The 22,776-nt window shown below is 35.6% G+C and overlaps 1 protein-coding gene across 2 annotated transcripts in view; it reads left to right on the top strand.

Moving 5' to 3' along the window:
• The window catches only part of Peak1 (pseudopodium enriched atypical kinase 1), a 222,281-nt gene that overhangs the window by 97,850 nt on the left and 101,655 nt on the right, over positions 1-22,776 (top strand). For both annotated transcript variants that reach the window (XM_036193378.1, XM_036193377.1), the window contains one exon: positions 8,983-9,140. The gene's annotated coding sequence lies outside the window, so the exon portion shown is untranslated. The remainder of the gene's footprint in view (positions 1-8,982; positions 9,141-22,776) is intronic.

The following is a 22,776-nucleotide window of genomic DNA, read 5'->3' as shown; positions in this document are numbered from 1 at the left end:
GGAAGGAAGGAAGGAAGGAAGGAAGGAAGGAAGGATGGATAGATGGATAGATGGATAGATGGATAGATGGATAGATGGTCCTGCTTCCTTGTTTATCTGTATATAGTAACCCCACCTCCATTGCTTAACTGTTTGTAAAAATATGCTGAGCATCCAGTGTGCTGCATTTCTCCATCAGAGAACCCAGTCCCCTCTCCACCCAAGTCAGGTCTGTCCTTGGAGCTGTGCAAGGATATGGCAATGGAAGTTATAGAAAAACCTTGATTGGTTTTCCTCTTTCAGATATACTTAACAGTTAAACCATTCATGTTACTCATGACATCATTTACATTTTATTGTTATGTTTGTAAGAATTAAATGGGTTGAGTCTTGTTTTCAGAAATGGAAAGATAGGCAATAAACAAGAATTGTAGGATCTATTAACCTACATTTTGTAGCTCATTTTATAACTAGTTGCTCTGTTATTTGAATTTAGCAGAGAAAAAGAATATCAAGTAACTATAAATATTGAAGATACTAATTCAATATTTGGGCATCATCTATGTCACATTTGTTTTTTTTTTATTTCTCAATGTGAAATTAGATTATTTTCATAGATACTTAGAGATTATTCTGCTGTATGCAATTGAGAGTTATTGAAATAGATAATCATTTGCTCGTGGGCCTTTTTTTAAATGAAAATCTAGCTCCAAAGCCCAAACATAAACAAACAAAGCAGAACCTCCAAAGGCCATTAATGCAATTTGTTTTCCTTGAATATGAATAAATTTACATTGAAAATTTTATAAATTATCTTGCCAGCTTTGCTTGTTTTTATACACAACCAGAGCATTTTGATTCAAGATTTGGTATTCTGAATAGTGGTTGTTCTGCAGATCTACAAGAACAATGAAAGATTGTAAAAAGATCAGGGAGTCCAAATCCCTAGTTCTGCTAGGATTCATTCTTATTATCATAGATTCCATGGGCTTAGACAAATGTATAATGATACATTATAATATGTACTTTATTATAATGTCAGATAGAAGACTTTCATGACCTGAAAAATCTTCAGAGTCCTGTTTAGTCATCCCTTTGTTCTCTTCTACTGTGTTTTTCCCTTTTCATAGTAACATCTTTCCAGATTATATAGTTGAATTCATACAATATGTAGCTTATACAACTTGACTTATTTTACCTATTATAGGTAAAGATACTATATGACTTCCCTTTTTAGAAAAAGATTCTTATACATAATATAAGTAAAGCTTATAAAAGACAAAGTTAAATAAGAAGTTAGAGACATAATGCATAGAGGTCCATTAACACTATTCCCTTTATTAGTTACATATTATGCAACTTACACAACATCAAAGCCAAGAAACTAATATTGGTATAAAGGAATATCTGGTTCTTTGGCATTAAATTACACCTAGTTTCCTGTAGTTAGCATTGCAGTCATGGTGTAGAACTATTCCTTTACTATCATGTTATCCCGTGAGTTGCTTGCCTCTTAACCTTGCCTATAGGGGGCACTGTGCAGGACCGCCAGTGGGTACCTGAAAGCACAGCAATCGCCAGACTGTACATGAAGCATCTTCTGTCCATATTTAGATCCTAGTACTCAGCATGGGTCACTTTTTCCCTTATTAAATTGAGAACTTTCATCATTTCTCTTGAAGTTAACCTTATGGCTTCTCTTTGGCATTTCTGAATTGCCAGCCTCATCACTGTTAATGTTTCATCTCTTTCATCCTTCACATCAGTTATTTCTGTCTTTTCAGTCTGGCCACAGACTTATTAGTTTCATTAATAGTCTTTGAGGGTTGGGGATTTAGCTCAGTGGTAGAGCACTCGCCTAGCAAGCGCAAGGCCCTGGGTTCGATCCCCAGCTCAAAAAAAAAAAGTCTTTGAAAGAACCAGTTTTTAGTTTCATGGACTTTTTTCTGGTTTTTAGGTGGTTATTTTTATTTATTTATTTATTTGTAGTTACTGTCAGCCTACTTTGATTTAATTTTCACTTTTTCTCCCTATAGAATTTTAGATAGTTGCTTTTAGGCTTTTAGCCCCCTAATAAAAGTAGAGAAAACGACAAATGTTCTCAGAACATCTTTTGAGAAGCATCTCACAGATTTTTATTGTCAGGCCTTCACTTTTATTTGACTCAAAACTATTCTCTAATTTCAAATGATTTTCTCATTTACTCTATAGATTATTTTGGAAATATATTGTTTGACTTTTGAGTGTTGGGAACTTTGCAGTGTCTCTCTTGATTTCTGGCTTGATTCTACGTAGTTTCCGTTTTTTCAGTTTGTTCAGCCTTAATCGTTCAGCAGGTGCTGTTCTGAGAAAGGCTCTGGTCACAGTGTTGCTGGGGATCCAAGTGTTCGGTGATGCTCAGCTCTGTCCAGCTCTCCATCCCTGCGCCTTGGAGCACTGGTAGTTTAGTTCCTAGGGGAATGTGGTGTCCTTCCTAGTCTGTCATGATTTCTGACAGCTTTTGCCTCATTCATTTTGTACCTCTAGTGTTATAGACATGCATACTTAGGGTTATTCCACCTTTAAGATAAATTAACTTGTAAACTATAAAATGCTCTTCTATCTCTGACAGTAATTGTTGTTTGACCTAAATGAGTTTCTCCCAGTTAAAGATTGAAGGGTTTTTAATTTTAATTAGGCTTTCTAATTTTAACCTGTTGCCTTAGTGTGTGTGTGTGTGTGTGTGTGTGTGTGTGTGTGTGTGTGTGTGTGTGTGTTGGGGGGTGTAAAATTGGGTCTTTTATATGTCTTATTTATTTATTTGAGGATTTTGTTGTTTTTTTTTGTTTTGAGAAATACTCTTACAATGTAGCCCAGGCAAGCCTCAAACTCAAGATGTGTCTACTATGGAAAATATTATTTATATTTTAGCTCAAAGAACACATTACAACTTTAAATCAGAACTGGACAGAAAAGAATGTTTCATACCTAACAAATTTTATAAATTAAGGAAAAAGTTTCTTGAAAATATAAAACTGACTTCATATTATTGGATAATAACTGTAAATATAAAAATCCTATAAATATAAAAATAGTATGTAATATTTTCATAAAAATATAAAGGAATAAAATGGCAGGGGTAAGGACTAAAATAAACTATTTGATCTAGAGTTTTATTTATTTAAAGTTTTTTGATCATGTTCCCCACATTTTCTCCACCTCCCAACCCTCCTAACTTCATGTTCTCTCTCTCTCTGTCCCTCACTCTCTTACTCTATCCAAAGAACAAAGAAAAAAAGAAAGAAAAGAAAAATTAAAACAAAAACCCACAGAAAGAACCAATGAAGGCCATTAGTATTTGAAAATACATTTCTTGTGATGTTAGAGGGTAGAGATATTGAATTTAGATTATGTTGGGAATGGGTAAACATTAATTATAAAGGTAGGCTCCATAGGCAGTTAATTTACTATGCTGTCATGACTACTCACCCCTTTCCTTATATATAGTTCAAAAGCAACCATAGATGATACATAAACAAAGGAAGCGTGTTCTTAGGAAACCTTATTTATAGACAATGAAATTCAAATCTCATATAATTTTGATGTTCAAAATACTCTTTTTGGTTTTTTCAATTGTTTTAAAATATAAAAACCATTTTCAGCTTACAGACTATAAATAAACAGGTGGCAAGTTGGGTTTGGCTTGAAGTTCATGGCTTTGACAATACCTACCCTATCTGGTTAAAGTTTCCAGTAAGATGTTGGATCCCCAGTAGATTGATGCATTGTATTTTAGTTGTGATTTTTTTCTTTTTTTTTGGTGGAGCTGAGGATCGAACCCAGAGCCTTGTGCTTGCTAGGCAAGCACTCTACCCCTGAGCTAAATCCCCAACCCCTAGTTGTGATATTTTTACTAGAAATTATTTTCTATTATTAAGTTGAATAGTAAAGTAAAACGTGTTTTGACCTGTAGGACTTTTGAGAAAGAATATAGTGCCAAAGGTGGCATGTGCTTGTATACCCAGCTACTTAGGTGAGCTGAGGACTTTGATATCAACCTGAGCAGCATAATGAGTCAGTCAGTCTCTGTCTGTCTGTCTCTATCTGTCTGTCTGTCTCTGACGCACCCGTGCATGTACACACGCACACACATACACACATGCAAGCATGCACCAAACAAAAAAATTGCACTGGAGATTGTCGGCAAGCTAGAGAACGGGCACTAATAGCTCATCTCTCTACCAGCTTGCACCTTGTCTCTTTTTAATCGTGCAAGGCTAGATTCCTTCCTCTGTGTTGTGTTTTAGTGTGCCTATTAATACTGTTCTGAAATTAGCACATATACATGTTCTAAATTTAATTATCATGTCAGTTACTTTTATCGTTGTACCGGCAAAATCCCTAGTGAATGCTGCTTGAGGAAGGGCTCATTTGGAGGGTGTAACCCGTTGTGGCAGGGAAGGAAGGTATGAAGAGCATTGGACATCTGGTTACATTGCATCCTCTGTCAAGAAGAGAGGTGAATCCTGGTGCTCACTTTACTTTCAGTCCAGGACCTCACTCCCTAGAATGAGGACATGGACGTTTTGAGTAGGTCTGCCCACCTCAACCCAATCTAGAAATCTTACAGATTTGTCTCCTGGGTGAATCTAGACCTGTCAAGTTGACATGACAGTCACTGTTAGCCATCACATTATTTTGTGATCCAGTTGACCTGGATTTAATGAACAAAAAGTTCTTTTTCATATGATTTTTAACTTCATATTAATTGCACTTACAAGATTCTGGGTTTTCTACTCTTGGTTTTCCATCCTGGACCAAAGCCTCCTTTCATCATTGCCTGCTCTTCTGGAATGTCTTCCACATAACTCTGATGGCTTGTTAGATAGAATAGGAAATATATTGCAAACCCTTGGCTATCCTGAACTAATTTTGTAGACCAGTATGGCTTTGAACTCAGAGATCTGCCTACCTGTGCTTTTTGAGTGCCTGAATTAAAGGCATACACTACCACCACCTGGTTTATAATACGTCTCAAACAGAGTTAATATTTAGAGGCTTATTTTATTTGGTGTTATGTTCATAAAGTTTTTTCAAGCCATACTTTTGAAAGCATAATTCATTACTACCTTTTAACATGTATGTCCTCCATATAAAATTCTTATAAAATGGTTTCCACTTATGTTTAGCTCTTTTTCTTCAGTTCCAACTTGGGCATCAGTTAATTGGAAGGCTGTTTTTAATGCACTGTCCAAAGATTGCGTCTCTAGCAGGCTGTCCTGGCTCATGCTTATAATCCCAGTACTTGAGAAGCAGAGGCAGAGACAGACAGAGACAGAGGCAGAGCTCGGTCTGTATAGTGAATTCTAAGATAGCCTGGAATTGCATAATGAAGCCATATCATAAAATCCTTAAACAAATAAATAATGCACCTCCATCTTACAGTTTATACTTGACACTTATTTTTTCAGAGTATTTATTACCATCTGAGACTTGTTGTCATCTTCTTCCTCCTCTTTTCTTCTTCTTTAGAATATAACTATGGGGTTGGGGATTTAGCTCAGTGGTAGGCCCTGGGTTCGGTCCTCAGCTCTGGAAAAAAAAAAAAGATAGAATATAACTATGAGAGGAAAGTTTTTGTCTTTACTTAAAACACGGACTTTAACCATAGCGTGTCCTAAGTATGTAATTTATTTATATATGGTTAGTTGAAAAATGAATAAGTAAAATGTGTGCTGATATCTACTATGCTAACAGCATCATAAATCTTCAAACAGTGCAGTGAAAATAACTGTCCACAGATATGCTTATTCTTCAGTTATTTTAGAAATGATAGATTTTTTTCTGTTTTATAATATATTTTCACAAACAAGTTATAAAAAATAATTTATTTCCTGAATCATTTAATAGTAACTTACTAACTTTTGGCCCATTACCTCTGAATACTTTAGAGTAGTGGTTCTCAACCTGTGGGTCAGACCCCCGTGACAAACTTATCTCTGAAAAATTTACAGTTCTTAACAGTAGCAAAATTGCAATTATAAAGTAGCAACAAAATTTTATAGTTGGGGGTTACCACATATTTAACTATATTAAAGGGTTGCCACATTGGGAGGGTTGAGAAATACACTGCTTTAGAGTATATTCTTTTCATAATAAAGATTTTTAATTCTGCACATTACAGCTCTAGAATTTGCTGCTGTAAATCCCCAGAAAGCAGGGAGTCTCAAAAATCTACATATATATTCCTTTTAATTCATTGGCTGATCCTTATCTTCATGTGTACTAAAGGGCACTCATAGGATATAGTGGAAAATAATATATTGTTTTGTTTTGGTTTTGAGTTTTTGGTTTTGTTTTGTTTTTCAAGACAGTGTTTTTCTGTGTAACAGTACTAGCTATCCTAGAACTTGCTCTGTAGAATAAGCTGGCCTCGAGCTCACAGAGATCCACTTGCCTCTGCCTCCCAAGTTCTGGAAAATTATGTTTTTAGTGGAAGCTGTTGAACAGATATTTCTGATTAGATATGGAATTTGAAACCTTCCAAGATAGAATTGGGTTTGTTTGTTTGTTTGTTTGTTTGCTTTTAAAATACAACAGATTTTCCAATTCAAGCTCAGAATGTTCTACTTTAGAAGTACTATGTTCAAGGATTTAAGGATTTATCCTAGGATTAAGGGAAATACTTAAAAATACCCTCCATAATAAAATAAAACTAAGTTTCCAGAAGCTGAAGGTGTCAGCTATTATTTACTGTACTTTAGAAGAGAAATGAGCATCATTCAAAGAAAGATAAAATCTATGGTGACTACAACATAGTATCCACATTATTCCATGTATATTAAAAATTGCCATGTATGTGATGACACAGAAATAAATTATCATATAAGAGAAAAATGAAAAATCTAGATGAAGTCAGTAATCAATAACTTAGAAATCGGCTATTGTAAGTATGGCTAAAAAGCTTAAAGGGGGCCTGTGAAGTGGCTCAGTGGTTAAAGGTGCTTGCTGCCAGTCCAGAAGACTTGAGTTTAATCCCTGGGGCCTGTGGAATAGACCAAAGGAACAGACTCCTGCATGTTCTTCTCCACATCCAGACTCTCTGGTAAAGGTGGAAGGAGGGGAACCAGTCCCATTAAAATGTTCTCTGACTTCTACTCAGCTGTATTTTGCAGCCCTTTATTTTGACACAGGGTCTCTTTATGTTGCCAAGGCTGGTCTCAGACTGAAGCCTTGAAGTCTTTGTACCTCAGTGTCTTAAATAGTGGCACTACCATATCCAGCTTTTAAAAGGTCTTACCCTCAAAAATTTGTTTTCAATGAATGTTTCCTTTGAAAATAAAGATACAACAAATACAAATTCAGACAAATGAAAAATTAGGTAGTCCATTGTCAATATAAGTACATTATTAAAATGTTAAGAACTGAGAGACAATGATATTAGATAGAAACTTGGGTCTATGGAAGAGATGAAATCTCTCTTTTTTGTTGTTTGTTAGATTGTGGTTTTATAATGGACATAGAGTTTAATATGTGATTGTAATATACAAAGGAAGAATTACAGTATATGCCTGATATTTCAAGATTCCGATTTGCTCATTTAACTTTAAATAAATTGTAATAATTTGAGAATGCATGTTGTAATCTTGATGCCATTAAAATAAGACACTGAAAAATACTAAGATTAAGGCAGTGAAAGAAACAAAACAAAAAAGTAACAGAAGCAGAAGAAATAGGAAACATTTAAATAGTAGTTTTGAACCCAAGCGTTTCAATATTAAATATAAATGGACTAAACTCACCATTAAGAGTCAGTTTCAGAATGCATAAAGATTAAAGATCCTAACTATATTGTGTCTCCAAATCAGACATTTAAAATGAGAAGATTGAAATATTTGAATTTTTTAGCACTTTTCATTTTATGTTTTCAGGTGAGTGTTCTTTGACTATATTATAATAGGTTATCTGCAAGTACAAGAATAAAATATTCAGCAAGCATAATTTGGGAAACTTATTGGCAGGTACTGTAAGAGTAGCCAAAACCTCTCCTTGGGGAATTATTTTTCTGTCACTATGTACTTTTTCATACTCGATTTTAAAAGTAAAATAACATAAAGTACATTTTTCATTTTTCTTTTCTGAGGACTTACAGTGGAAAGAAGACTAAATAATTTTGTCACTGTTCTTCAAGAATTACATATTTTTGTAATCCAGACATTAGTGCTCAATATTGTCTCACATTAATGTTATAAACACTATAAAAAATTAAGAATACTATAGCTGTGTTCAGTTTAGGTAGCATTTGATAGAGTACTTTCCAAAACTTCTCTTTTTTGAAGTGCTTTTTAAATTTTAAAATGTATTGGAGGATTCAATTTTATACTATAAAAGCAAGATCAGGAATCGTTTTCTATTTTGGTTGTACGCCTAGCCTTTAGTACCTGAGCTGTCTCTCAAGCCCCAGGAATCATCTTAGAGTAATAGCACTCATCTTTCAGTTTCTCTTCCATTCAGTTTTCTTTTATTGACATTGTGCAAAAACCATATTGCAAGTTCAGAACTCTTCCATTAGGTTCCCACGAGTCAGAAGTAGGTAAAAAAGTATATAACTATCTTCAGCCAGTTCATAAATATAATTTATGCTTGAATTGCAAATTGCTAACTGGGTAATTAAATATTTGCATTTGGAGATAGCTGGAGCAAATATTTCTCAGTCAATAAATACCAACATGTTTGTTGTAAAATGAGTCTCAGGACGATCAAATAAAGTTTTATAAAATCTTTAACATCTGTATTCTTTAGGTTCTTTAAGATATTTGGTTTGTAATGGGACAGGGATAGTTCTCAAGTGTGAGGTTGTATGTCTCCACCTAAATAAGGAAGTTACTTGTTAAGTTAATTAGATGACTCATAACTGTGCTTAGTGAGGGTAAATTCAGAATATCCAAAGACAAAGAAACAAATTCACTGTCTTTTAAATTACTTGGCCCTTTGGCTTACATGTTTAATTTTTTTCTCTTGCAGTAAACATTGGTATCTATAGCATACAGGAATGAGAGGCAAGGAAGAAAGGACATTCATCATAAGAAGATTTGAATCACTTGGGAATTTTAAAGAAATGTAACACTCGCTGCTAAAGTACCTTGGTCACCAAAATGAACGAAGTGCTTCAGAGTTAAATGGTAACCAGAGTTCTCCTTTCATGTTGTTCCACAAAAGTTGTAAAGTACTGGAAAGGACTCATTTTTAAGTTTGAATATTGGCCATACAACTGCCAAACTGGAAGAAATTGTGTTCTTTTTTTTTTTTTTTTTGGTTTTGGCTTTGGTATTTTTGAGATAGGGTTTCCCGGTGTAGCCCTGGCTGTCTTGGAACTCTCTCTATAGACCAGGCTGGCCTGGAATTCATAGATATCCGCCTGTCTCTGCCTCTTGAGTGCTAGGATTAAAGGTGTGCACCATCACCACCACCCGGATAGGAAACTTTATCTCACAACTTAACTTTGTCAGGCTTCTTTGGTCCTTAATGTTTGTTCAAAAGAATTACTGGGTTCTTTACTCCAGCTTCTTGACAAGAAACATAAGCTCATTTGAAAGGAGTATGATCTATACTGCCTATCATTCAAACATGTTTTCCCTTTCCAACAAATAAGCCCAATGCCATAAAGATCTGGTAGTTCTTTTCATACACAGTTATCTTCTGAGTTTTATTTTAGTTTCTTTACTTTATCAGATCTGTTCTTTCATGTTTGAAGTTTTAATGTCATATTTATTTTCTTTTTTGGCCCTTTCTACCTTTAAAAACGAAAACAAAAACAAAAAAATAGAGCATCCAGAATAGAAAAAAATGAAATTTGAAGAGACTGAAGTTTTTCTTCTTTTGATATTTAGAAGACTGATGGCAAGCATGGCTGAAAACACATTTGGAAAGACTTGGGATAATCAGTTCCTTAACTCTTGATCTTAGGCCAAAATTGTTGGAATGCATGTTTAAAATGCATGTATTTGCAACTTCTAATGATGTCTGCGCCATAACTTTGTATGTGGTCTGTGCATACAAGTGTGTCTTCCACAGTCAACATCAGGATCTTGCTCAGGACTTACTTATTGAGCAGTATGCATGTTTCTTTTCTGTTGCTGTATTAAAATACCCTGGCAAAAGCAATCTAGGGGAGAAAAGGTTTATTTTAAGCTCTCAATTTCAAATTAGAGTCTGTCATTGCAGGAACTTGAAATAACCAATTACATCCACAGTCAAGAGCAGAAAGAAAATAAACATAGGCATTCTTATGCTCAGCTCACATTCTCCAGTTTACACAGTTCAAGATCTCCCTGCCTAGGGTCTTCTACTTCAATTAATATACAAAAATGTGCCCACAGGCTAGCATGATCTGGAAAGTTCCCGAAACTGTGTTCCTGGGAGATTCTAGATTGTGTCAGTTAGTTGATAAATAAATTAACCTCCACAGGCAGGAGTTGAACCCAGGTCTTGCCAGTTCAGCAAGGCTAACTAGCTGGTTTGCCTTGTGTTTGTCTCCCAAACCCTGGGATTACATGCCTCCACACTGTTTATGTGGGCACTCTGAATTTGAATGTAGGTCTTCATGCTTACACAGCAAATGCTTTAAGAGCTGAGGCAACTCTCTAGCTCCTGACTAACTTTTATTCACTAGGTGTCATTTGATTTTGAGTGGGAACCATTTGTTTGCTTGAGTACTGTGTATTAGTAAATGAGATTAATTGACTAAATCTACTTCCTTGCTGTTGAATGCAGGGAATGTGAAAAGCTGATCAATTGACAGTATTATGTACTAGTCCTGATGATTCTAAGGAAATCATTTAAGTTCATAAATCATGTACCAAAGCATGAATGGATGTTCTAATTACTCTTTCCTGCACTGATTTAAAAAAAAAAATTCTCTAGTTCTACTTGTAGTTAGAGCTTTTCTATGATCTTGTCTTTCATGGCTATTTAGTCACATTCATCCCTTTGTAAAGGTCCAGTTAATTCTTTCTGGTCTTCAATTATTATAAAGAAACACCTGAAGTTCTAGAGAGCAACCTTTCAAACACAATAGAAACCAGAGTATTCAGTGTTCACTCATTCAGGTGTAATAATACATGAAAAGCAATCAGATTTGCTTCATTAATAAAGTAAGTTTATTATATTTTAGTGTATCTACTTCTATAATCTTTCATCATTTTTATTACCAAACGAAAACCATAAACATTGTCATATTTTATTGTGATATGCTTACCATATTTTATAGAATTCCTAATGCTATTTACATCCATTTCTCAATGTTTCTTAGTAACTTTGGGTAGGCTCATTAAAATTCACAGTATCAATTATACTTTTCTAATCATTAATTGCCACATTTTAAACTACTGGATTTGCTATCATGGTTAAAATATTAACAGGGGAACAGTTTAAAACTTTACTTCTCTACAAAGTAAAGCGAAAGAATTACGTTATTTGTTCCACTTACCCCAGTTCTGAAGTTATATACCATGTCCAAGAGATACATAGAATTAAAGACCATCTACATTTATATAGTACCTTTTTGGCCCATCTAAGCCAAATGTCCCAAGTCTACAAACTAAAAAATATTTGAATAAGATTTAGTTATACAGCTCTTGGAATTCTACCTCACATAACTAGAAATTTAGATTTTCAGTTAAATAAACTGTCACGGTCCCTTTAGAGAAGATAAAATGTAAAGGTTGACATTCCAGCTAGGTAATATTAAGGTTAAGGTTAAGCCAGGCTTAACTTTAATGCTTAAGTTAAGTCAAACATCCAGTTTTAAGTTCATTTGGTTAGCAGTAAGCTCTGATCCTTGTGGATAGTTAGAAAAAGAGTACACTGAAAAGCTTTATATGTCTAGAACCTTATACTTGTAAAGTTTAATAGGCCTTGAAAGAATCTATTGCAATACTTCTTATTAGGAAAACCATCCATATAAAAGCAAGTCTGTGTTTAATTTGCTCAGTCAAAACAACTTAAAATAATAGTAACTAGTGCTATTGAATGCTTACCATGTGTCAAGCATTAACTTCAGCTTTTAATATGCTATATATTAGTTGCTTTTCTATTGCCATGATGAAACACCATTGTCCAAGGCAACTCAGGAAAAAAAAAAACAAACAAACAAACAACAAGAGTTGATTGGGCTTATGGTTCCAGAGAGTTAGAGTTCATGATGGCAGAGTGAAAGCCTGGCAGCAGGAGGAGGAAGCTGAGGACTCACATCTTGAACCACAAATAGTAATCATTGAGAACTGTCGTGAAATGGCAGTACTTAATGGCAGAACAATTCTCAAAGCTGGTCTCCAGTCACATACTTCCTCCAACAAGGCCACACCTCCTAAGCCTTCCTTCCCCAAGGAGTGCTACCAATAGGGACCAAATATTCAAATGCCAGAGACTATGGGAGACATTTTTTTTTAATTGTAAAAAATGTTTTCAGACAGTATATTCTGATCACAATTCCCCTCCTCCAACTGCTCCCCAATCCTCCCCACCTCCTCACCTACCTAACTCCCTTGACCTCACTCTCTCTGTCTCTTTAGAAAACAAAGATGCAAACAAATAAACCAGAATAATTATAATAAAAAGAAATACATACATACATACACACACAAAAAAAAAACAAAATCCATAACAGTACAAAATTGGAAACCATAATATACAAGCAAATGCCAGTAAAAAAAAAAAAAAAAAAAAAAATGCCTGAACAAGCCAGTGTGAGAAAAAACATCTACAGAAATACCAGGGTTTGTTTTGTGTTAGCTATTGCTTCTGGGCATGGAGCCTGCTCTTAAGTGTGGCTGATATACACAGTGAGACTCCATTGGAGCGAGCTGATTTTTCCTTTCCAAGTGAATGTCAGTTGGAGATAGTTTCTTGGTTAGGGGTGAGAGCCTGTGTCCATTTCTCCATTTCAGCACTGGGACCTTATCTGGCTTGAACCTGTGCAGGCCTTGTTCCTGCTGTCAGTCTGTGAGTTCATATGTGCATCAGTCCTGTTGTATCTGGAGGACATTGTTTCCTTGGAGTCATCCATCCCCTCTGGCTGTTACCGTCTTTCCGCCTCCTCTTCTGCACAGCTTCTTAGCCCTGAGAGAAGGTATTGATGAAGACCCCATCTCATTTAGTAGTGTTCCAGAGTCTTTCACTCTCTGCACATTGAGCACATCTTATTCAAACTGGCACATTCTGCTTTGGTCTATTTGGGTTGTTTTAAAACAAAATGCCTGTCTCTAGATGACTTATAAACAACAGAAAATTATCTCTTCCATTTCTGAAGGCAAGAAAGTCTATGATAAAGGCACTCATGAACTAGACTCTTGTGGGAGTGTCTATCATGAATGGTTTCTTGTCGCTGTATCCTGAAAAGGCACAAACAAGTTTTCTAGGATTTCTTGTCTAAGGGCACTCACTAATCCATTAATCGGACACTTCCCTCCTGCCCTAACTACCTGTCAGAGGCCTCACTTCCAAGTACCAAAACATTGTCAACTTAGAATGTGAGAGAGATCTAAATGTTGATTCTGTGACATGTGCATTATCCTTAACTCTCATGACCCTACTTGACTTGGGTGTTACTGAAGAGTTCCATTTTACTTTTATGAGAAACTTATTCCCAAATAAGTTAACTGAAGTGACCACCATCAAATGACTAGTTAAAGGTAGAGTTAGGTCTGCCTGACCCTATATCCTACTTTGACTTTATTCCTGCTTTAGAAAGATAAACAGACCCCACTGGAGCTGTTTCTTTCATACCTAGTTGCGCCTAAGGAGTCAGTATTGTTATTAACAGCTTATTGTTGCAAATCAGTAAAACTCTCTTGAAGGTGTAGAGTTGGTTTTTCTGCAGCATCTAATTTATTTTATCAATAACTTAAGATTCTTTTATTTCCTCAATAACTTATACACACTCAATATGTATAACTACAGATTATTATCTTAACTGTGGACAATTGAGCAAGATAATCACCAAAATGTCAATAATGTTGAATAACAGGTCTATGGCTAGTTGTACATGCCTTATAATACTACAGAATTTTTTAATGTTTTACATCCACCTTATGCTTTAAATATCATAAAAGAAATGTTATTTTTATTTTATATACAAATAGAACAAAAAAGCCAGTGATATTCTTTAAGTCAGTAGTGGAGACAAGCTCTTGAGTTACGGCTTTGTTCTTTCCACAGAGCAAGCCACTGATGTCTTAAGTCCTGATGTGTTTTGGAAGAATGTGACTCTATCATTGTTTAGTTTTCAGATGTATTTTCCAGACTTTTGTTGGCAAACAACCATATCCATGGATGGGCATATCTACTCTTAAGTTTTTGAAATGCTTCACTGTTGGGATAATTGCATCAGAAATACTTTGCAGTAAATTAACAAGAAATGACTGTCTCGTGTAGAAAGTCTGCTTCCATGCTTGCATGTCCAGCCAGACAATGCAGAACAGTACTGTGCAGTGAGATGGTAGTCATGCTGTGTGGGAGCAGTTCACCTCTGATGGTAAAGTGACCCTGAAATTGGGTGTTTCTCTGGACAGCTTTTGAGGGTTGGGTTTGGTTTGATGGTATTTTGTTGTCGTTTTTAGTTCTTTTAGAAGTGACTTCACTTAGTGCCTAGCTGTCAGGTAAGGAGTACTGGAAAAGGTCAGGACCTGCAGCAGTTATGACCGAGATGATTAATGTGGATGTTAAGGACACATTTTCATCTTTTGATTCATTGTGCCAACTGTAATTAGCAGCAAATGTTGGAGCTAATTAGTCAGAAATCTCTAAACATCTGAGTGATGGAAGAGCACAGTAAATGCAGATACCACTTCATTTCTGTTTGAAAGGTAAATTCATTCTCCGTTTTCAAATGTTTTCTTTCATTATTTTTTATGTATAGGTACTTTCTCTGCATATATGCTTGTACACTGTGTGCATGCTGATGCCTGTGAGGGCCAGAGGAGAGCATTTGGTCCCCTTACAGATGATCGTAAATCACTATGTGGGTGTTGGGAATCTAACCCAGGTATTCTGGAAAAAACAGCCAGCTCTTGTAATCACTAAGCCACCTTTCCAACTCATCCTCTGTCTTTGTAAATGGTGAAAAATTGCAGATGTGCAGTTCTTGCAATTAGACAGTTTTTTCATTCCCAACCCCAATAGTACTTTAATTCTGAAGTAATGTCCAGGTATTAGCAGCCAAATAAAGGAGAAAAGAAATCCCATTATCATTCTGGTTTGCACCTTTTGAAGAATAACAATTCTGGTACTTGGTCGTCACAACAAAACCCATCTAAAAATGCCAGTTACAAAAATGAAAAGAAGCTTATCACTAGAGAAACTTGTTTTTCTTGGAGTCAGGTCTAGCTATTGTTCTCTTTTATTGGTCTGCTGTATAAAAAAGAAAAACAAAACACACTAGCAAAAAACAAAAACAAAAACAAAAAAAAACCCAAAAACATTTAGGTGCTATAGCACACATTAATGATGTACTATAGGTCATTGCACACCTTGTGCCTAAAGGAAAACAAAACACAGAGCCTTTGTTTTGATGCAAAGAGGAGGAAATGCCATCAGTATCTTTATGTCCAGATTGATTTTTTGCCTGCTTTTTCTTCTGTTTTCCACTGTACATCTGCCAAGAATGTAAAGACACTAAGGCTCCTGGATATTTATGCTGTCTCCCCCAATTATCAGGCAGGTATCTGCAAACTAAAACAGTCCCAGTGAGATTCTACTTCCCACTGGTGAGGATAGCTATAATAACAAATATTTCAGTTACTCCTTTTAATGTGTGATGACAGAAGACCAAAAAAAAAAAAAAGGCTTTGGCAGGAACATAAAGAACTTCGAGCCTTATGTATTGCTAATGGAAATATGAAATATTTGTCATTGTGTAAAAGGTTGGTGTTCCATCACAAAGGTAAGAGTGGAATTGCCATATGCCACAACTGTTATGCCACAACTGTTCTTACGCTTGGTATACATTGAAAAGTATTGAAAACTGGTCTCAAACATTTTATACAAAAGTTCACAGCAGGAGTATTCACCAAAGTCAAAAGATAGAAACCACGTGAGTGTCTACCAGCAGGTGTTTGGGTTAACCAGTAGTAAATCAGTCACAAAAAAATAATCTGAAAAATCCTTAACTATGTAGAAAATAAAGTTTCATATAGTTTAGAACTTCCCTGCCTTGACCTTGCTAGAGATGGTCTTGAACTTCCGGTACTCCTGCCTCTGCTTACTGAGTGTTAGAATTACAGGCCTGTGCTGTATCGCCTGCATTCTTTAGTGCTAGTGATCAAACCTAGGGCTTCATGCATCCTAATAAGCTCTCCACCTACTCAGCTCTTTTTCCAGCCCTAGCAGCCTACTTCTAAATGACTCACGGGTCCAAGAGGAACTCAAAGGGGAAATTATAAAATATTTTTAATTTCATGGAAATGAAACCTCAGCATCTCAAAATTTGGGCTATTGCTGAAGCGGTGTGAGACTTCAAGCATTAAGTGCTTAATTAACAAAGTAAAAGGGACTCAAACTAAGAACTTAAGTGTTTATGTTATAAAAATAGAAAAGGCTGACTAAATTATACCCATAGCAAATAAGGAAGGAATTAATGAAGAATCAAAATTACTGAAAGTAGTAGAAAACAAAAACAATAAAGTTAACCAAAAGATGAGTCTTTGAAAGGCTGATTAAATTGTCCCTTTGGCCCAATTAATGGGGAAAAGAAGCCATAAACTACCAAAAGAATGAATGGGGAAATAGCACAGATCTTACACATATGAAAGGACAATAAAGGAATTCTATTAACAAAATATTATGCCCATAAATTAATAACCTTAAGGAAACATTTCTTGATAGACCCTACAGAGTCTCGTAGGTATTGAAGAAATTGAAATTGACATTAAGTTTCCTATTAAAGACAATTCTAGGACCAGATGCCTTTTGCTAGAAATCCAAATCAATAAAATATTTAATAAATTATCAATTCTGTTCTAATTTTGCTAACACTTTTAAGCCATTTTTTAAAAACTTAAAAATTTTACTTTATGTATATAAATTGTTTTGCCTGCATGTATGTAAGTATATTATGTGCCTGTCTGGTGCCCATAGAAGCCAGAAGAGGGGGACTGCAGATACCCTGCTACCGCAGCTACTAATGGCTGTTAGTCAGCATGTGTGTGCTGGGAACTGAACCCTGGTCCTCTGCAAGAACAATTGTCATTAACCCCAAGCCATCTCTCAAGCCCCACTTTCTTACTGTATGAAATCAGGATTGTACTGAACGTGTTAAATAGATTACTAAAAAGAAAACTAAAGCTATGAGCACAGAAAATCCTCAAGAAAATACTAGCCAATCTAACCCAACAGCAAGTAAAATTGATAACACATTATGTCTAAGTGGGCTTTGTCCTAAGAATTCGGGTTCCTTTCATCTTCAGGGGAAAAAAATCAATACAATTCTCTATCTCCACAAATTTAAAACAACTCTGGTATGATTATGTATCTTAGCCATTAGGTACTCCTGGGCATGGTGTTCCATGTCTGTAATCCCAGACACTTTGAAGGCCAAGGTAGGGGGATTGTTACAAATTCAAAGCCAGCCTGAGATACAGAATGAGACCCTGTCTCAAATAGCAACAATAATAATTAGATACCATGTCAGTTCATAATTAAAAAAACAATGGTCTCAGCAAACCAGGAATAGAAGAATGTCCTCCTTCATCTTGGCAAAGGTCATATACATGTATTGGATAGCCGGCATACTTAAAGATGAACATCTGTCTGCATGCTTCTTTCCTACGATTGGAAACAAGGCAAGGATGCCATAGCCATCTCACCAAACAAAGCTCTCTCTATTTGAAAATTAAATCATTTTCTCAGGGCTGGAGAGATGGCCCAGAGGTTAAGAGCACCGACTGCTCTTCCAGAGGTCCTGAGTTCAATTCCCAGCAACCACATGGTGACTCACAACCATCTGTAATGAGATCTGGTGCCCTCTTCAGTATACATAATAAATAAATAAATCTAAGAGAATCTACAAAAAAGTCTAGAACTGACAATAATTGTAATAACAAAGTCTCACAATTCAGCATCATATAAATATCAAATTTCTTCCTGCTGTTAATAACTAGAAATTGAAAATATATAAAACAGTAGCACCGCAATATATGAAACGCTTGCGTATAAATTGAAAACAGGTATTGAGTCTATGCTGAAAACCTATACTCACTCATGAAGGAAATCAAATGAGACCCCAATGAATATAGATTCTGTGCTCAACTTTTGGGACAGGTCACATGTTAATGATTTCAACTGTTCTGTTGACTAAATGAAATCCAGTTAATCCTAGTAAGAATTATTTTTGTAGTAATTAACAAGTGCATGCAAATGTATGAGTATGTGTTTGTGTGTATATATGCATATATGTGCATGCACAGGTGAATGTGATGCTGGGAATGGGCTTTGGACCTAAGGCCTGTGAGTATCCTAGACAAGCACTCTAACACTAAGCTACACCCCAGCCCCCTTTTCACTTTTACTGTGAGACAAGGTCTGATAAGTTTCCCAAGATGCCTGTCTGTCTTGCTGCCTCATCTTACCTAGTAGCTGAAATAATAAACCTGTACCACATAATCCATCTTGTTTAAGCTGATTCTAATTTTGGAGAGCTGAACATGGTGGCACTTGCCTATAATCCAAATGCTTGGGAAGGGGAGGCAGGAGGATCAGGAATATTCAAAGCCATCCTTAGCTACATAATGACTTTAAGGCCAGCTGGAGCTGTGTCTTAAATATACACAGGCAAATAATAAATAAACAAAATTTATTTGGAAAGAGAAACTAAAACAATATAACATTGATTGAAACAAAATTGGAGAGTTCACACTAGCTAATTCAAAGAACAGCTAGGAAACTAAAGTAACCTATCTATTATTGTTTAAAAGTCCCCTAGATCTATGGATAAAATAAACCATCTAGAAATACAGAGAAGTGGGGAAGGAAAGAAAGAGAATCACTTTTTTTTTTTTTTTTTTTTTTTTTTTTTTTTTTTTTTTTTTGGTACTTCCAAGACAGGTTTCTCTGTGTAGCTTTGGTGCCTGTTCTGGATCTCTGTAGACCAGGCTGGCCTCGACCTCGCAGAGATCCGGCTGGCTCTGCCTCCTGAGTGCTGAGATTAAAGGCGTGTGCCACCACTGCTCAGCTGAGAATGTATTTTCAACAAAGTGCAGAGATAACCCATTGAAATAAAGGTCAGTCTTTAACAGCCATTCACTTAAAAATTAAGCCAAATTTGGCTCATTGGTTCATATTTTGTCGCAGGACTTAGGGATAAATGAGGGGGCAGGAAATAGAAGAGATTCACTTTTTAGGAGTTGGGAGATGGATGCTGCAAGGTGAGTAGAGTATTAAAATGATAGAGGATGTATTGCAGCACAGTTAATTCTTCTGACTGGAACATCACACACTGAAAATGTACCAACAGTTTTGAATAAATATGCTTATTAGACATCCCAATGTCCAAAGAGCACTGTGTTAGATGGGCTGGACATATGTAGCCTATCTGAGGAAATCATCCATACAATAACAAAATAGAGAAAAATGCTATCTTGGTGTGATGAATAGCCAGAGGAGGGCACAGCAGAATCACTTCATCCTTAGTATGTTTCCTTAGGCCAACACCACCCCCACCTCACACTCCCGTTTAAGCTCTGCCTGCCAGAGAAGACTAAGAGCTAGGAAATTCTAAGCACTCAAGAATGTTAATTGATCCACTATCCCTTAGAGGACTTTGAGAACTCGTTAATTTGAGGACCAAAATCCACTGTGGCATCTTTCTCTTTTGCTGCCACTACATTTGAGATAATTACCTCAAATTCGAGAGGACAAGGTGAAGGGACCCTTTGTTGCTGTATGAAGTCAGTAGTCTTTTTCTTGCCTCTAGCTGCTAGCCATTCTATATAAATTACATCAGATTAGGAAATCAAAAGAACTCTTTTTGTGACCACCAAGACACTGTTGGAAGGAAAGCTGTTTCCCCCCAGAGCAAAGCCCCCATCATACAATGTGCTCATGGAACACAGAAATAGGAGTTGTATCTGATCACTTGGGTCAGGCTTCTATAGATTTCCAGTGTACTTTCTCATCTCTCTCCAGAGTTCTTCATTGTAATGTGGACTCATCCTTTTCCTAAAGCAAGAATTTTTCCTGTCTTCTATCACATAGCTAGAGCCTTGGTGGAAAGTGCTTTTCCATAAAAAGAACTGTTCCACCTACTCTTCAAATGCCACTGATTAAGAAAGCCATTGATTGATTTTTCCTGGGGAATAATCTGGCTTTCCCTTGAGAATGGAAAAGAAAAAGAATGGGATGTAAAGAGTGAAGATGACTGTGTGTTGTGAGAAAAATGTTTATTTAGTTGCCGTGGAAACATCATGTGGGCATTCAAAGCAAAGGCTTATATCTGTGTATTTTTCAAATATAAATCAGATATGGGTTGTGTTTATTCTCTCTCTTAGCCTAAATTTAGTCTGACACATATGGTTATGTAAAATATGCTCCTGCTTTATTAGATTTGCTTAATGTTTGCAGGGGTCTAGAAATACATGAACTGCCATATTTTAAAATCATATACTTGAGGCATAGAAATAACATTTTGTGTGATAATATTAGCAGGTATCCAAATCAAATCAAATAGCGGCACAATCACAATGCCCACTACTGTGCAGTTCATGATGTGAGTTTCATCATTAACAGAGCTAATTAATTTTTCTTCATTGAGATGTTTTCACAATGTTGGACATAACTGTAGTATACTAGCTAATTATTTTGGGGTGTTTCAAATGCAGAAATGCACAATTTGGTTAATTCTTAATATATATATGATTTCCTATCTCAGGGTACAAGGCTCAATATATGACTATTAGACCCTTGGTGTGCCAAAAAGTTATTGTCTGAAATTCCATGCTTTAAAAAGTAAGACATGATTTTCAGAATTTGAGAAAAATCTTCAGAGAACTTATTTTGTGACTAATTCCAAAGGCAATACAGAATATGCAGTCCCTACCTGCAATCACTGCCTTTTAATGGACACACTAGATGCACTGTAATAGGCTGCTTTCATTGGAACTCTAATTACCCACTTGTCTCTATTACCGTAGCCTTTCATGCCAACCTTGCAGTCATCACCTTATTACTCTGTATTTTTTCCTCTCTAATATTTCCTCAAAGACATAGTTAGTGCATCACTTAAGGCATAATATGTTATTAAAGCAGTAATTGTCTATATAGTTCATAAATATAATAATAATTTAATGAGGCCAAATAGCTGTACAGATTGAACAATGAGAAAAGGCTAATCAGAGAAAGCTTTCCAGGGGAAATTAGATTTACGTCAAAATTCAAAGACAAATTTTTTTCTAGGCAGTATTTTGACAATGTATATTGAAAAATAGAAATATATATCTATTATCCCTATATAACATATATCCTTTAAATCAAAAGTTGTACTTCCATCAATTTATTTTAAGATAACAAAGATGTGTGCAAAGATTAAATTAGAAGAATATGTCCTACACCCTGTTTGTAGCAGAGAAATATCGGAAACATTTTAAACATGTGGATGAATAATAATCTTAGGGTAAATTTGAGAAATGAAAGAGTATAGAACTATTAAAATGATGTTATAGAAGAATATTTGTTCACATGGAGAAATGCCTGTGATATATTGTTTAATAAAGAAGAGTTTCTTTGGGATTCTATTACATTAATGAATCATTTTGAGGAAAACTGACATCTTTGTTGAGTCTTCTAATTGAAGAACGTAGTATGTTTTCCATTTCTTTAGGTTGTTAAACTTATTACTGTTTCAGTTGTGTGTGTGTGTCTGTGTGTGCATGCATGCACATATTGAGGCAGGTCTTTCCATGTTGCTCATTCTGTCTCAGCCTCTCAAATAATAGAATTAAAGTATATGCCACTGTGCCTGCCTTATCAGTGTGGACTTCTCAACATTCAACTCCTACACATGTTTTCTTAGTTGTATATCCAAGGATTTACTTTTATTTACTTGTTTGTCTTCTGAAGACACTTTAAAAAGTTTGTGTAGTGTGTCCCCCCCACCTTTGGTTTGGGTTTTTGTTTGTTTGTTCTTTTGACACAGGGTCTCTCCACGTCACCCAGGATGACCTTGAATTTATAGAGCTCCTGCCTGGGATGTAGGCTGTACCACCTTGCCCCACTAAACGGTATTTTTACTTTCCTTTAATAATATGTAAAAATGCAGTTGATTTTTGTATGCTGCCTTTGTATCCTAAAATCTTCAATTAGTAATTGTAAAAGTGTTTCTTTCATATTTAGGTTTATGAAAAATATTGATGACTATATAGTCATGTCTCATACAGATGACATCTTTCTTTTCAACAGCTTCTCTCTTGCCCCTGTTCACTGTCAGATGTTTAGTGACCGTGAGAACAGGAACAGTGGCACTGCATTCACCCTTGCCCTGCTCTCTTTCTCAGCCTCAGGGGGAAGGCAGTCTTAAAATGTGGTATGATACTGGCTGGCTTTAGGGACTGGTTTGTTTGCAGATGCTCTTGAATCTTGAAGAAGAAATTCCTTTTATTCCCAGGGTGCTGAGCATTTTCATTATGATAGATATTGTGTTTTATGAAATGAATTTTTTGTATGAATTTATATCATAGGTTTTCATTTTGAGCTTTTAGTATGGCGAGTTACATAGGGTAGTAATTTAATATTTAATTTTTATTACTGAAATGAATCTCACTTATCTGTGAT

The sequence above is a fragment of the Onychomys torridus genome, chromosome 7, assembly GCF_903995425.1.
Source record: "Onychomys torridus chromosome 7, mOncTor1.1, whole genome shotgun sequence".
NCBI lineage: Eukaryota > Metazoa > Chordata > Mammalia > Rodentia > Cricetidae > Onychomys > Onychomys torridus.
Note: the sequence above shows the minus strand (reverse complement) of the source record. Positions and strands in the feature narration are given on the sequence as shown.